Source organism: Phragmites australis, chromosome 17 (assembly GCF_958298935.1).
Source record: "Phragmites australis chromosome 17, lpPhrAust1.1, whole genome shotgun sequence".
NCBI classification, from domain to species: Eukaryota; Viridiplantae; Streptophyta; class Magnoliopsida; order Poales; family Poaceae; genus Phragmites; species Phragmites australis.
The window spans coordinates 5606229-5624648 of record NC_084937.1 but is presented as its reverse complement, the minus strand read 5'-3'; positions in this window follow the sequence as shown (position 1 = coordinate 5624648).

Genomic DNA, 18420 nt, shown 5'->3' with positions numbered 1-18420 from the left:
AGTGCAGATCGAGCTTTGGCCAGGGTTGGAGGTTCAGTTGAGGATCACAAAGGGCATCCATACAAGGGAGAGGAGGAGGGAGAGAGCTAGTTCAGTGTCCTCACCTTGCTGCGATGATCGGAGAAGAAGGATTCACAGAGATGAGACGACACCGACAGCGACGCAGTCCACCGAGGCACGGTTGTGGAGAGGATCCTCGACGGCGGTTGGCGAAGAGGCTTGGCGTGGTGCTTCGCCGGAGGACAGGGAGCGGAGGTGAGACCATAGGGTAGCATCTCACCTTGCTTTGATGTTCTGAAAGTGAGAACGCGGTGCAAGGGTCACCAGTGAACGAGCATGGGCGGCGCTCTGCTGGACTTGGGGTAGATGATGTTGGGGCGGTATTTTGGTAGCCTTTCGATGTGTGGGAGGAGGTGTGCTGCTTGCAGCTACCTAGAGGGTGACTTTTATAGGTGTGGGGAGGGAGAGGGACAGCCATGAGGGGAGGTGAAATGATGGTGATGGTGGAAGACGAAACGAACAGGCACAGGAAGATGAAACGAACGGGTGTAGGAAAATGAAACGGACAGTACAAGTTCCAGGACAATAACGTCGCCATCATAACTCCAAATTGGACGTTTCTAGACTCTATCTTGTAGTACTCGAAAAACTCTACAACTTTGGTATTCACTGGAACTTCTAAAAACGCCATCTTGATTTCCAAAAATACATCACAAGAGGAACTATTTGAATTCTACCTTATCTGCGTAGCACTGATCTCAGAGGCAATAACTCTTATATCCGTTATCCAAATGGGGACTTCTATTTGTGCAAATCGAAGCTCTCGACGAGACCTACAACTTTGGTATTACCAAGATTTGCATTTGGGACCGTCTTGAACTCCGAATCTGAGTGAGAAGGCGAGGCTGGCGACGAGGAGTAACTGGCAGCCAGCTTTAATTGCCATTATGGCCATTAAATTGGCGGTTTTGATCATAAATTAAGGGAAATAAAGAGGGAATTGATGAGAGAATTGAATGAGGACAACAACATGTTCAATATTGGCATTTAAACAGCACGGGTGCACATTGAATTCATCGGTTTTGGGAGTTTCAATGTGCAACCATGGAGTCAGGAAGGCGAATGGCTTTGTTCATGTCCTCCTCTCGATCTGGAGATGGAAGAAGGGACAGGATAGCTTGGACCATCTTTGGTAAGGGAAAGAATTAGGGAGAAATAAAGATAGGGAACTTCGGAGCTTTAGGGAAAATGTGACAAGATATAAGATGAAAGAAATTGATATAGGGATTTTGGATAATATTGGTAAAAAAGAGCAATGAATTATCCAACCTTGAAATTCCTTAACCTATTCTAATATTTTATAAATACATTTTTCATCATATGAAACAAATCTTTTTTAAACCCTAAACAAAATTTCGGAAAAGCTTTCAAATTTTTAAAAAACAATTATTTTATTGTTTTAAAATGGTCACAACCCAAAATCGAAATTTTGGGGTGTGACAGACTACCCCTTAGAAGAAATCTCGCCCTGAGATTTGGGTGGACTAGAGAGATTAGAAGGAGCATGGGGCCTTAGGGTTTGTCTTGCGATCAGCTACCCCCTTAAAAAAATTATTTTTGTTATTTGAAGAAAACACCACTCAATGTTTACTATTGCGTTGTACACAAGGATGGATTTTTCACTCACTAATCAAAAGGACACCTAAGTGAGTGGAGTATATTAATTGTTTAGGAGAATCTTTAGCGTCGAACCTTTATCTTCAGTGAGGAACCTTCACCTTTAGCAGCAGAGCAAACGTCCATTCTAACTAGGGTAACGTTCCAACAGTCAACATATCAAACAAAATAACTTTATTGAAATAAATACCAGAGTTTACTGAACAGCGGAAGAACACAAGAGGACTCCTATGGATCTTCTTGGCACACCACAGGCAATCGACTGGGGGCAACGCGACCTGGAACGCTTGGTCTCCTTGTAGTCTTCTCCAAGTGAGCAGCATTTATTATTGGAAATAACAAGCATGAATACATATCGTACTCCGCAAGTGTGGAAAAGTATGACATAAGGCTAATATCAAGAATAGCTTAACTCAGAGGTTTGTTTGTATAAATGTCATTTTAGTAGTAAAACAGTTATAAAAGCAACTATGTGAAAGATCTTTTAAAACTTGAGCCAAGGTTCCAACCACCTTGCTCCTCATCTAAGGTTCCATCCACCTCTATCCAAAAAACTAAGGTCGAATCACAGTTCCCACCACTGTGATCCACTCAAACCAATCAAAGACCATCCAAACCATCAGAAACCACCCGACTAATCATGTGAGGGTCCATGCCGCTTATAACCGTGAGTACGGCTGAATATTCAGTTTTCACTTTGCAGAGGTTGTAAACTTTACCCACAAGACGTGTCTTCCTATTTTGCCAAGTACCCGTTGGCCGACGGATGACTCTTATACACTTTCGAGGTCTACGCTAGGAATCCATTGCAAAGCCTTTCCAATGCTTCTCTCAGCATGCGTTGATCCGCTGAGGTTTCATTGCCGTACATAAGTGGAGTACACCCTTCACCCTAGAAGCCCTCTCTTGCACCTTACAGTTCCAGGAAGTACACCCTTTCATTCTCGTACCACCAAATGACCTTCACAATGCTGAGAGGATAGCGAATTACTCGGCTAGGCCCGTCCCATACCAGGCTTGTGGTTGTACTATTTTCATGGGTGGTCGCTCCACGGACCGGTCCTTAATATGATGTGGGCAAGACCACCTTCAACCAACACAGGGAGATAACTAATATCCGACAAAGCCTACAATCTGCCTGGAACACATCCACAGGCCAACCATCAAACCAAACTTACTCAAACCCTAACTTCCATGAGTCTAAGCATCTTTACCAAGGTTATCATCATGCATTATTAAACAAAACATCATTTGCCTATTCTACCCATGAGTAAGCGACACTAAGCATTTTCTACCCAAACCATGATCATCATTCTATGGCTATAAGGAAAATGGGGGAAAACTAGTAAACCCTATTTATGGGATATCATGTTTGACGAGCATGCAATTTGTAAAGCAAAACTTTATAAAAGTATGCGCAAAATGTTCAAGGACACTTGCCTTCGTGATGTTGCTCAATTATCTCTAACTGCTGCTCCTGGAGATCCTCGTATTGCTTCAGAACGTAGTCGTCTACTCGCAGGAACAACCGACAGAAGAGAAAACACAAACAACTAAGAATAGTACATCAAACAAAGGCATCACATCATAAGAAAACACTATGGTTGGATATGGTACGAGATTTAGGTGAATTCATAGAGTGTTGCTTGGATTTAAATGAAATTCGCTGAACAAGATTTGAATAGATGAATTTTATTTGAATAATAAGAGTTGGAACAGAATTAACTATAGAAGACAGGGGCTAACATGTCAACATCCTAAATAGGAGATCGATTGGTTGGAACTTTTGGCAAGATTGTGCAACGATATTGGAAGTTGGGATTGCGTTCTTGGTGGTGTCACTGCAAATTCGAGGGAACCCTCATAGAAGATGTGATGTAACACACCGTGACGCGATCAGTGCATCAGAAGCACTACTGGATTGACTGGAACACGAATGAATTTCGGGTGCACGCGCCGAACACACCTAGATAAGGGGCAATGACGCAGGGACCACAACATCATCGGTGTCGATGCTCTTCTGGACGAATCGCTTTTAGGGGTTGTAGAGGACCACCAAGGGCACATCCCAGTGAAAGCAATCGGTGATTGGAGCTCCGGTCTGCCGGGCAACGCAGATGATGTTCTAGGTTCACAGGACGCGTGCGGCATTGGGTACCTGGGATTGTGATGTCGATAACGGGAGCTCTATTGCAGCTATGGACAAACCATTTTGGCAGGATGTACACGACTAGCAGAGGCACACCTCGGCCAAAGGACTCATGGATTGGAGTGCTAGATCGCCAGGGAACGCGATCTGAACCCACGCTGCACGCATAGAATTCCAGACTGGGGTAGCGGCACGACGATCATGATCCCGGCGGTGTCGGTGCTCTAATAGCTGAACGGTTTGGTGAGGGCATGGGGAACATTTAGGGGCACGTGTTAGTCAAAGGGCACGGTGATCTGATCTATGATCAGCCAGGGAACGCCGATGCCAATCGGCGACCGCGCGGCTGTCCACGACTGCGACGGTCGTGGCGGCACGGATCGAGCTTTGGCCGAGGTTGGGGGTTCAGTTAGGGATCACAAATGGCGTCCATACAGGGGAGAGGAGGAGGGGGAGGGGCTAGTCCGGGTTCCTCACCTTGCTGCGATGATCGGAGAAGAACGATTTACGGAGATGAGACGACACCGATGGCAGCGGCACATCGACGCAGTCCAGCGGGGCACAGTTGTGGAGAGGATCCTCAGTGGCGGTTGGCGAAGAGGCTCGGCGTGGTGCTTCGCCGGAGGATGGGGAGCAGAGGCAAGGCCATAGGGTAGTGTCTCACCGTGCTTCGATGCTCTGGAAGTGAGGACGCGGTGCGAGGGTCACCAATGAACGAGCATGGGCGGCGCTCCGCCGGACTTGGGTTAGATGGTGTTGGGGCGGCATTTTGGTAGCCTTTTGGCGTGGGGGAGGTGTGCTGCTTGCAGCTACCTAGAGGATGCCTTTTATAGGTGCAGGGAGGGAGAGGGACAACCATGAGGGGAGGTGAAAGGATGGTGATGGTGGAAGACGAAACGAACAGTTACAGGAAGATGAAACGAACGAGTGCAGAAAGATGAAACGGATAGCACAGGTTCTAGGACAATAACTTCCCCGTCATAACTCCAAATTGGACATTTCTGGACTCTATCTTGTAGTACTCGAAAAGATCTACAACTTTGGTACTCATTGGAACTTCTGAAAACGCCATCTTGATTTCCAAAATTGCATCAAGGAATTGTTTGAATTCTGCCTTATCTGCTCAGCACTAATCTCAGGGCAATAACTCTTAGATCTGTTATCCAAATGGGAACTTCTATAGGTGCAAATCGAAGCTCTCGACGAGACCTACAACTTTGGTACTATCAAGATTTGCATTTGGGACCGTCTTGAACTCCGAATCTGAGTGAGAAGATGAGACTGACGACGAGAAGTAACTGTCAGCCGGCTTTAATTGCCATTTTGGCCATTAAAGTGGCGGTTTTGATCATGAATTGAGGGAAATAAAGAGGGAATTGATAAGGGGATTGAATGAAGATAACAACATGTTCAATATTGGCATTTAAACAGCACGGGTGCATATTGAATTCATCAGTTTTGGGAGCTCCAATATGCAGCCATGGAGTCAGGAAGGCGAATGGCTTTGTTCATGTCATCTCAATTTGGAGATGGAAGAAGGGACAGGGCAGCTTGGGCCATCTTTGGTAAGAGTAAGAATTAAGGAGAAATAAAGATAGGGAACTTTGGGGCTTTAGGGAAAGGGTGACAAGATATAAGATGAAAAAAATTGATATAGGAATTTTGGATAATATTGGTAAAAAGGAGCAGGGAGTTATTCAACATTAAAATTACTTAACATATTCTAATATTTTATAAATACATTTTTCATCATACAAAACAAATTATTTTTAAACCCTAAACAAAATTTCGAAAAACCTTTCAAATTTCAGAAAAAAATTATTTTATTGTTTTAAAATGGTCACAACCCAAAATCGAAATTTTGGGGTGTGACAATATTGCTGCCGTTGCAAACAGTAGAGCCCTTCCTGATACGATTGTTCGTGCGATAGCTACCATAGTATTATTAAGCGAGCTGTGTGCATTTCTTACTTTTTATTTTATAGGTCGGTAGGGAACAAGAAAACTTTTGTATATGTGAAACTTAAGGTGCTTTGCCTATGAAACTATCAGTTCGGTGGTGAAAATGTGAAATTTTTCTGTGATATGAGCCATCTGTGTATTGTATGGCGAATCTATTAGACCTAGTTTCTGTATACCACCCGTGTCGTTCCTTACTCAGCAATCGCGAGTAGCTACGTCACCGGGGTACAAGAGCCATTAGATTTGCAACTAGGGTTGTAAAGGGGTTGGACCTATATCCACATTAGTTAATTAGAAATGCACTAAAAGCTCAATTTTAGTCCATGTTGATGATTACTTAGGCAAACAAATGAACTAGAGACGGTCAAAGGGTACCGATGAGACGTCTATCAGCTATATTTCTGTTTGAACGACTTTTTAGGCTTTATACGAAGCTAAACTTGCTACAGAGAAGAACAAATACAAGTTGATATCACCTCAGGTCAGACCTCTACTTCCAGTACTTCCTCTACAACATGGAAGACTTGTTATGGTGCTACACGGCCCCTACTACGTTTACACGACATTTACTTGGACTACTTCCTGTGGAATTTTACTTTTTAGCATTTTTAGAAAATATTTTTTACAAATGGACCTTTCAAAAATTGTTGTTTAGAAATAGACCCTTTCAACGGCGCCACAATCTTTAGTGTTGTTGGTCCATTGTATGGCGTTATAAGAGTTGGTGTCATTCTATGACCCATAGGATATGCGCTAGAAGCCCTGGCTGATATGTTATAGCACGGCGCCAAAGGACATGGCACCGTAAGTCAATGGCACGGTTGTAACAACCTAAATTCTTAAAACCAAGAAAGCTAAAAACTTTTTCCAAAGGAAATAAAAGAATTTGCAAAGCTATATAATGCTAAGTGTATATATGTGTATATATTTGATTGCTTGATTAATTTATTGATTTTGTGAGCTAGTATAATATATATATGTGGCATATACATTGTATGTAGAAATATACATATGTATATAGATGGGGGAAAATAGAAAAGAATAGAAAAGCCTCTAGAGTTATATGGACCAAAGCCCACCTCTCTCTTTCTCTCTTTCCCTCTCTTTTCTCTGTTCCGGCCTAGCCCAGCTCAACCATCTGGCCTGCCAAGCTCATCCCCAACCTCCAGCTCCCTTTCCCCCGCTCTCTCATGCCGCCATGCTGCGCCACCGAGGAAGCTTGAGCCGGTCACGAGCCAAGGAGCAAAATCGACGCGCATACGAATGAGAAAGATTTCTAGAAGCTCGCCAACTGCGGTTAAGCATGAATCGTGGCCGAGTACACCTTATCCCTAATCGGAATTGAGCTCAAATAGGAGTCCGAGTTGATGCCACCGCTGTTCAAATCGAAGCCAAGTCGCCCACGAACTCAATCTCTTCCTGGTATATAAGGAACTCTAGACCCCTCTCCTAGAGCATCCCAAAGCAAGCCATCGGTTTAGAGCCGAGAGTCGCTGAGAGTAGCTCATTTTTCACTACGTCGGGGAAGAGATCTGACACCATCAATCTCGATCGCCGCCGCCGAAGAGCTCTCTAGCATCGCAGGAGTGCAAGGAAGCCTCTAGAGGCAATCCCGACCGCCAATTGTCACCGGACCACCACCTACAACGCCGACTGAGGAAGAACATCACCATGTGCCAGCCTCTCTGGAGCTTTGCCGACATCGACGTGAGCCCTAGGTGAGTTGCCCAAGCTGCTCTAATCCTTTTCCGCCACTTGCCATCGAGAATAGGTCACTGGAGCGCTATTTTGACAGGGTTCTAGCCGTGCGCCTCCCCGGGAAAGACCGCCACCACCTTTGTGTCACCGGATATGAGAGCCAAGCCATCTGAGCCATCCGATCCTGAGCCAATGGCCAAGATTAGATCCCCTTATACCCCTTCAAGATCCAATCCGAGAGCACCACGTGGCATACATAACCCAGATAGTCGGTCTGCCACCTCACTTGCCAAGTCAGATGCCACATCAGTGACATTGTCTGATGTGTCGTGCCACCTCAGCTAAGAGAGCCCAGTTAGCTTTTATTTTCTTTTAATTATTTTATTTGTTTTGCTGACATCACAATTAATAAATATTATGAAATAATAGTTTTCTTGTGTAAAAATAAGTCTAATAATAATAATAAAATAAAAAATTAATTTCTATTAATATTTAATAATGTTTAAAAGGTTTATTTAATTCTGTTTAATAGTTTTAAATAGTTTTATAATTCAAATAAATGCTAGAAAATTCTAAAAAAAATCAGAGATGTCTTTGGAAATATTCTAGAAAATTCCTAGAAACATAATTTCATATGTAGATAATCATTTTAGTCATGTTTTAATCTTAGAAAATCATAACTTATCAACCGTAGCTCTGTTTTGACCCGTTCTTTCGCCAGATTGTCTGGAATAGTGTGATCTTGTTTGTGATGATATTTGTTGTTTGATATTTGGTTCTTTTTTGGATCTTGGTGTGTTTGAATTGTTGTTTTTTGCGTATGTTACGAGCAGATGCCAACGTTCGGGAGGAGCTAAAAGGTTTACAGGATTAGGATTTTGAAGACCCAACTGAGTTCAGTGAAGGTAAGTTATGTTATTGGTCATATCTATCCTAGTTTTACAAATGTTTTGTTTTACAAACATACACGCTAATAATATGTTGGGAATCCCAAGAATTAGGTTTTACCCTAGTTTTCTCTTATCATTTTTGTCACCATAGTATGGTTTTGGGTTATGGAAGGGTAGATGATGGTTAGCATTACTTTGGGATGGAAGTCATGATAAATGCTCTACGAAATTTATAATGGTCCTATGCAACAATAATAAAATATGATGGAATAGTTTTTGTAGCATCATGGCATATGGATTTGAGCATGTGGTATGATCGGTATGGGATGTACGGATGGGAATATGGTAGTGTTGCTCAAATTTAAGGATCGGTTCGTGGGATGACATTTCTGTGTTTATAGTATAATGGGATGGACCTAGCCGAATAATTTTCTATACTCTCAGCATAGTGTAGGCTATCTGGTAGTACGAGGAATGGAAGGAATGGACTTCTTTTGATCTGAAAGGCACAAGAGGGGGGCTTCCATTGTTGAGGTGGAATCACGTGGTGGTGAAACCTTAGTGGGTAGACATGTGCTGAGAGGGGTATTATAAAGGCTTTGTAGTGGATTCCTAGCGCACACCTCGGTAGTGTGTAAGAGTTTTCCGTCGGCCAATGGATGCTTAGCAAAATGGGAAGAAACATCTTGTGGGTAAAGTAAAACCTCTGCAAAGTTAAAACTAAATATTCAGCCGTGCTCACGGTCACGAGTGGCACTGAAAACCTACCATGATTATAACTTGATGTTTTGGGTTAGTCTGGTCAATTGTGATGGTGGGAATCATAGTTGAGGGTTGTCAGTCATAGTGGTGGGAACTGTGATTGAGGTGTTCAACTTTAGTGGATGGAACTTTAATTAAGGTGGTTAGTTGTTGGTTAAGTCAAGATGGATGAAATCTTTAGGTGGTTTGTCATTCATTTACTTATTATTGCTCTTCAAATGTTTATACTTAAATGTTATTTTATGAAAAAGAGCCATTCAGCCATATTCTTCTTAAAGCCTCGTATGCATATTATTTCCTTTACAACTTGCTGAGTACAATAAGTACTCACTATTGCTATCACAAAACACTCAGTTGGACAAGGTATCAAGGAGTACGCTGAAGGTGGATCGTTCTAAGATGCTTTCTACGTTGATAATACCTGTGGAAGAGCTGTAATGGATTAGAGTAGTTATAGTTCGTTTAGTTTCTCTACAGTTTATTTGGTTCTTTGACCCTTGAAGGTTTCCTTTGTAAAACGGTTAATTCGATTAGGTACGGATATTGTAATGGTTATCATTAATGAAGTCACTATGTGTTGGGATTGATTACTGGGCTCAGCACATAGATGAGATTGGTTTGTTTCTTGAACCAGTCTCGACAACAGCGCCATGACCTTTGGTGCTGTAAGTCAATGGCATGGTTCCAAGACCTTTAGCGCCGTGCTATGGGACCAAAAAGTGGGCTTGCTTCTTTCCATGATCTCTCACTCTCACTTTCCCTACTAGACTCAAGAATAGAAGCAAATGCCGGTGCCTCTCCTCTCTCCTCCCCTTTCTTCAAATCCATCAAATCAGCAGGTATTGAAGCCTTTATTTTTGGTGGAATAGGATTGGTATCATAACCCCCCTCACTTCCCTTAATTTTTTTCCAATAGAAACTATCTTTGTGGTGAGATTGGGAGGGGTCCCTAGAATCCCTAGAATATAAGGTTTGTTGCAATGTTGGATCGGTAGCTCATTATTTAAATTAACACTTTGAATTGGATGACCTAGTATCATATTAGCACTTTGATGTATGCAGTGTATGCAGACTCCATGTGTGGCATGTTTGAAGTGATATATAGCATGTCGAAGTGATAAATGTAGTTTTTCATTTAGTTTGATACACGCTTAGCAATTATTCACTCAATGCACTTCGAAGTGATATATGTAGTTTTTCATTTAGTTTGATATATGCCTATCAATTACATCTTAAAATATTTGGATTCAATTTTGCAACATTAATATGTCGTTAAGCTTAGGAGTCCCTCAGAGGAGGGGCAACAGAAACTATCCTATCGTAAAAGAGTGTGATGACTGGTGCCTCGTGCTCTTCTCGATTCTAACTATGAATGAGGAGCTCAAACAGCTGAGACATCCTTTCACTGTCATCCGGGCTTACTACACTTGTGTGGATTATCAAGTGCATACTAGTCGTTTGGTAGTAGTTATGGTACTATATTGTTGTTGATTTGTTTTTCACAATTTGACAGGTGGACATGAAATTCTTCTTCTTCCAATGGATTGATTTCCCAAGTAAGTATGACCCAAGGATATGTCTATTCCCGTATTGGGATCATCACACTAGTCCGTACTATTAGTTCAAGCGTTGGGTGCCTCCTTTACCAACAAAAATGACAAAGGAGGAAGCTAGTGCTAGGTGTGTAAGTACCCCCCCCCCCCTTGTGCTATTGTGGTTTCTGTGCTGAGCTTCAGCATCCGCCAGAGGGGTTGACCTATATTCATTTCTTCTGTTGCTCGAGACGACACCATGTAAGTGGTGAAGCATGTTGTAGCGAAAATAGTCCTATTAGGCCATGATTGTGATTTTGGTGATTAATAACAATATAGTCAATGAGACTAACATGTTTGTCAAGAATGTATGTTAGTTGGTCTCATTGATGCAATACATGAATAAGCCACCGTTGCCAAAACAAAGTTGGACTGAATTGGAGAAAGTTCCAGTAATTCTTTCCTCATCGGATGGTCCAGTGCTCTGGGTGTTGAACTCACCGGAGCATATTTGGCAAAAGGGGAGAGAGGCATGAAGACACACACCAGAGCATTTTATCCAGAGAAGGTTGCAACCATTGAAGTTGAAGATCAAAGCACTGGATGGTCCAGTGATCAAAGGGTTGCACACACCGAACAATGAATAGTGCAAAGAGGCAGGACGAAGATCAACACATCAGATGGTCCGATGATGAAGGCTCTACACACTAGAGCATTATTTCTAGAGAGGGTTGTGTTGGCTCGGTTGGCTGAAGTCAACTCACCGGATAGTCCGGTGATGAAGTGATGTGCATTGGATGCATACACCGGAGCAATTTATACCGAGAAGAAGGAAAGGCTCGGATGGCTCAAGATAACTCACCGAATAGTCCATTGATGAAGATGAAGTATACACTAGTGTGTCCGGTGTTCACAGAGGCTTGAGTGGGGTTCCAACGACTAGTTTGTGCGAGTGTACTCACTGGATGATCCGGTGTTAGTACTATTGTTCTCACTGGATCATCCGGTATTAACAACTTTTCTGAGCCGTCGGGTTAACACCTAGTGCGCGGGTTTGAGGCTATAAATACCCCTTCACTTAGTCATTTGGTGTTGTGGCGTGCTGTTGTAGTCCAAAGAAGTTTATGTACACCTGAGAAGACATCCAAGCCACTAAAGTGCTTAATGTGATTATCCAAGGTGATTAAGCACAAGATTAGTGAGTGATTAGTACTTATAGGCCTAGAGAGAGTGTTACTAGGTGTTGATGCATTTAATCGTGTTTGTTCTCTCACCAATACACATTATATTTGGATTAGTCTTATTGAAATACATGTAGGCACAAAGGATGTGCACAATGAGAAATATCATGTGCTTGTTACTAAGTTCAATGGCATCAAGCAATTACCCCATGAAAGTGCTAATGACATGTACTCACGTTTGAATATTTTTGTCAATGAGATCAATGAGTTAGGTTTGACACCAATTAAAGATGATCAAGTGGTGAGAAGAATACTTCAAGATCTTCTTCCGAAGTACAAGTTGATAGTCTCCATCATCTGCGACAACAATGACATCAAGAAGATGAATCCAAGTCAAGTGCTCGGCAAGATCACCACCCATAAGATGACAATGAACATGGGGGTGGAAGCTTCTTCCTCATCCGATACCAAAAACCTTTCTCTCACAAGAAAGCAAGCTCAATGCCAACACATGAAAGCAAGGATGAGGAGACAAGAGCAAGAGTCAAGCTCAACCGAAGATGATGGCGATCAAGTTGAAGAGAGCTATGAAGAGGATGATCAAAGCACATCAAGTGATGAAGAAATTGATCCTAGGATAGCCAAGCTCTTTTCAAAGTTAGAGAAGAACATGAAGAGGATCAATGCCAAGGTTGAGCATCCTATCTCCATTGAAGACTTGGTCAACACAATTGATCACATCAAGAAGGAGAAGAAGACCAAGATCAAGAAGAGGGAGACAAGGGGAAGAGCCAAGGCATTCACAAGCATAGGAAGATGGGTGAGTGATGATGAAGAGTCAAGCTCAAATGATGAAAGCTTCATCATCCTCCCCTCCAAGAAAAGCTCTTCCTCAAGGTCGTCATCACACAAGTTTTCGTCGTGTAAGTCATCTCACAAGTGACATATGGCCAAAGGTATGGATAGCAATATAAGTAATGATGAATCCGTTGAGGATTCTCCCTCCTATGATGAACTCCTTCATTTGATCAATGAGAAACAAAGGGCCCTTAAGAAACAATCAAAAGAGCTTAAAAAATTCAATGCACTTAATGACATTCATGCTACCTTTGTTTCTAATTATGAATAATTATTGTGCAAATTCAATTTGCTAAACAAAGAGCATGAAGTGCTTAAAGTTAAATTTGAGTGCATTGAATTTCAAACTTAAGGTCCCTTTGGAGTAATCTACCTTTCTATTTAATTTCAATCCTAAGGTAGATGCTTCCACTTCTTATGATGATTTAATATATTTATCATGCTCACCCCTTTTTCAATAAGAAATGCATTGAGAATATTTGAACCATCTAATGACCTCACTGCATAAGAGAATGATGAGCTTAAGCAAGAAGTGGAGAAGCTCAAGAAGGACATGGCATGTTTAAGGGCAAAGAACATGTCCAACCTCCTCAACATAATCGTGCTTTCATGGTGAAGAAGCTTGTGAAGGGGTCCACCATGACATGCTTCAAATACCATAAAGAAGGCCACAAGTCCTTCCAATGCAAACAAGTGAAGAAGGAGACCAAGGAGAAGAACAAGATGTCGAACATCTCCAACAAGACCTCCAACCTCTACACCAAGCCCAACTATAAGATCAAGACCAAGAGCAACCACTACAAGCTCAAGAAGAAGGACAATGGTAGGGTGGTTGTACACATGATTGGGAGAAAGGACCGGAGGTGGAATCAACCCATTTGGATACCCAAGGAAGTCATCAACAACATGAAGTGGCCTCAATCGGTTTGGGTTCCAAAGAAGACTTGAAGCCCGAAGCGGCTTTGGGGATTTGGAGGCTTGGCTTACAAAATGAAGTGAAGATTCAAGCAAAGAAGTCAATTATACAAGATAGACGCATTGATGAAGATCATGATCATCACATACCCAAATCTCCATCCAAAGGTAAAAGAGGTAAATGGTAGCTAGACTTATGTTCATGCATTTTTGTTTTGCATCTAGCTCATTTGCCTTGTCTAGGATTGCATATGCTTATTTCAATTTATTGCAATGCCTAGTGTAGGTTTTCAAATGGTAGGTTGCTTGTGTTTATCTCTAACCCATGAGCAACCTACATGGTTTATTAGTTGTAGGTTCATTTTATGGCACTAGTTTTTACATTTGGTATCTTTTATGTGCCATGATCCAATCTACAGGATAAATTTCCATTGTTATCGATAACAAGTGCATATATATCTCACAAGTATTCAACACTTGTATGCACATATTTAGGGGAGCATATCCTATAGGTTATGATTTTGAGACTAACATGTGTTTCTAGTGACATCTTTTGTAGTCTCATGGAGAAATCAACATATCCCTGAAGGTATGCAAGCTTCAATTGGTATCATTGTCAAATATTTTATTCATTTAAGCTACCTTTATGTATAATATAGCTCAAACTTACTATCTTGACATATTGTCTAGTTGTGCATATATTTTTTTTCTCATCATATGTATGCACACATATAGGGAGAGTTTAGTCTATATTATATGAGTTTCATAAATTATGATCCATGTGCTCTCATAGCCTACAATTGGTATCATTATTTTGTAGTGATATCCATAAAATTGGTACCCTTTTATTGGATCATGATTTGTGAAGCTCTCTCCCATGTGCTCTAGTATTTTTCCCTTGTGTTCAACATGTGTCTATAGTCCTTTTTGGGAGATTCTTGATAAAGGGAGAGAAGTTTGACGACCAAAGCAAGATGAACAATGCGAGGAGGTTGTAGCAACAAGCCAGACATGTAGGAACACCAAAGTTGACAAAGGGGGAGAAGAAAAGATGTTAGGTGCCTAGATTGACAAAAGAGAAGCTCTTGCATAGGTCGTTCAAGGGAGATAGTGACAATGGAGAAAGAGAGATCCACAACAAAGGAGGACTAAGTGGTAAGAACATGCATCCAAGTAATGTGGTAAGACTTTATGCTCGCTTATGATCTTTACATTTGGGATCATTTATTATTTGCCACTTGCTTTGGTTGTGTTGTCATCAATAACCAAAAAGGAAGAGATTGTAGTGAAAATGGCCCCATTAGGCCATGATATCATGTCCAACAAGCCTCTTGAAGGCCATCACAAGGGTAAGGAAAATTATCCATGTCTTGATTACACCAAAGAAAGAACCGAGATCCATCAAGTTTTTGTTCTCCATCCCTCGTTGCAAAAACCTACATAGCATGAGAGAATGTCGATGCCTTGGTACTGGGGTTAGAAATAAAATATTTAGAAATCTAGTACTGAGACATCTGACCAAAAGTAGGCACAACACAAGTATTCTTATGATCAAAATTAGTATTAGCCTTCCTCATATTACTAGTGACAATGACTACTGGATGATTACCATATCTCGGCGCTCTAGGGTTTTCTGTAATTCTCAGAGCATATCTCTATCCCCAGGAAGGGGAACCCTGGATAAATTGAAACTACCCGTAGGTACCCAGGGTATCCAATAAATAGGGAAGTTTATCTCCAAGAATGAGAAGGAAGACTCTAGAGGACGTATAACGCTCCCTATATATACGGAGCCTAGGGACCCTGCGGAGGACAAAGAGCAAATCAGAAGTTATTAGGAGCCAACCAGCTACAAAGGCCTCTACTTGTTACAAGAAGACGTTCGACTAGGTTAGATTGATCTAGGCTAGCCACGCTCTCCCTTGTAACAGACTCAGATAATTCAAGACAAACAAGATGTAGGGTTATTATACTAAGGGAGGCTCGAACCTACCTAAAAACCCCTCTGTGTGTTCCTTTGATTCGTCTACTCGAGGCATCCTCCATCTATTCTACAAATTCATAAGATCGGCGTTTCACCAATTGTTGATGTCTGGAATCATCCGTGGGGATCATTACAATAGGCGTTGAAGATTCTACACGCAACATGCCATTGACTTCGCCCAAGTTAGCACCGAGGACTGGTTTTTCAGATGAGGGGGTCTATGACAACTTCACCCCTCCCGCCAATGAACCGGCGATCGATCGGATAAACTTCAATGAAGAACTTTCCATCAATGACTCTAGCGATGAGTTAAGTCGCTTTATGTATCAATGCACCAAGAACTACAACATCAAGTTCGAACCACTCAGCTACTAAGACAACTGTGAATGCCTAATTCACCACAAGTTGGATCTTCCCCCGTAACTTTTGACAACATAGATTGTCGAGATTCCTATCTGGAGCAATCCGATAAAAATCTATGATGAATATGGACTCCTCCTCTAATGGAGGTTACCCTCGAAGTCTTCATCATTAGAGATAGGGTGGTGATATGGGGAATCATAGTGACAATTCTACAAACTCCCAGCTCCCTCCCGCTCCAAGTCCGAGTGACGGTCAACCTCCGTTGGCCACACCTCCTCAGGACCAAAACCTTAATAGAGTACAAGGCTTACCATCTCATGACCATCAGCAGGGGGCTCGGTGTTATAGATCTGCAATGGTGCAGAAGCTCCTCCTTCTACAAGAGGCCCTAATGGTCTTCTGACTACAGATCTAGCAACTCCTATCGGCAAGGACTAGATGAATTTGATGAGTTGCTGATTAAAGAGGTTCTTGTCCAGCCGAGAATTCTCATATGGCCCACCACGAAAATTGTATTGTTCTAATCGAGGGAAGTCATGCAATGCCCCTTCTCGAGAAGGATCAGACTCAAAGAGGCATAATCCATGGAGCAAGGAGTCCCAGGACAACAACTGAGCACCCAATTGCTATAGAACCTCACCAGTCAAAGGTCATCTGATCAACGACTTGTGCAAGGTTATCGATCGGTGGAGGTGCCTAAGGACACTTGAGGTGGCATTGTTTGCCCCTTCGCAATTTGATCAGAGGACGTCCCAGCATCGTTCAAGCCTGGGCTGATCCTTGACCCCCATGGGTAAAACACCTGAGGCTACTGGGACCAAGTAGGGTGCCATCAACGGGTGACTGGCCTTTTCTCTGGACCTACAAAACATGAGCTGGCTGGCTAGGTTCTGCCCCAGGTCGATAGAGAAGTACGATGGCTATCCAAGCAGCTAGTGGGGATGAGAAGGTAATGGCAAATTACCTCCTCATGGCCCTCAAAGGGGAAACCAAGACCTAGTTGACCAACCTAACACCAGGGACAATCTACTCATGGGAGAAATTTTGTGATGTGTTCCGAGCTAATTTCTAGGGTACGTACATTCACCCTGGCATGAAAAACGATCTCTACCATTGCAAGTAGACAAGGAACGAAACCTTGCGCAAGTTCGTGCATCGCTTTAGCAACACCCGAAACACCATCCCTAAGATCAACGACTACGATGTCATCCAAGAGTTCACTCCGGGGGTTAAGAGCTGGGTATGCATTGAAGACATCACCATAAAGGAGTCTGATATGGTCAAACAGCTTATGAAGATCATCAGTAAGTCTCCCAAGGCCGAGGACACGCTCCTCTTTATCAATGAAAAAGCCTAGGCATCAAGCATCCTTAACTCGGACTCGACGATGACATGGTCAAGAACAAGCGCAAGAAGAACATCAAGGGAGATAAGGGCAAGAAATATAAATTTGATGAAGTTTTTACAGATATGCTCGACACCCATTGCAACAAGCGCACCAGTTCTTCACATGGCAAGAGCTTCACACCAGGCTCCGACGAACGTGATGGTAAGCCTTGGTGTGACCACCAACAGACCGATAACCACAGCCACCACGAGTGTCACCTCTAGAAGAAGATGGTCAAGGCGGAGGTTGAGAATGTGGCCAAAGGAGAGAAGGCCTAGGTCGCAGCCCAAAGCAGGGACATCAACTCCAGTAGCAGCAACAATGTCATGGACTCGATGTCTTTTCAGCCAGATGAGAGGATGGTTAACCACATGTACAATGGTTTCGCTTCCTATGGGTCCAAGCAACAACACAAGATGGTGGCCCGAGAAGTCTTAGCTGCCATCCCCAAGGGTCATCAGACCATCAAGTGGTCAAATGTTGAAATCTCCTTTGGCTAGGATGACTGCCTAGAGAACTTTGTATAGCCAGGCCGCTTCTTGATAGTGGTTGAGTCTACAATCAACAACTGCAGGGTCACCCGAGTGCTTATCGACAAAGGGAGTTCCCTGACATCCTCTTCGTATGCGCACTCGAAGTGATGCAGATCTCTCAATCTACCATCAAGTTGGGTACGCAAGCCTTCCATTGTGTAGTACTCAAATCTTTGACCACTCCCAATAGCCAGATATTGCTCCCCATCACTAAAAGTGCATCTAGGCCCCCTATGTGGGTTTTGGATAATTGATGGCAAAAAATTATGGGACTAACAAGTTTATTAACAGGTATTAGTCCCAATAAGAATTTATATGACACCAGGAACCCTCAAAAAGTGAAAAGAGAAGTGGCATGTGAATACTCTATAGATTTAAATTTGTTTTACTTTTGAATTTTAGTTTAGAAATGTCGTAATATCAAGAGGGATGCATGTAGATCTACTTGGAGATGTCTCAGAGCTCAAAGTACCCTTTTAGACCAAAAATGAGAGACACAAAATACCCCACAAACATCGGGAAGTTCTTT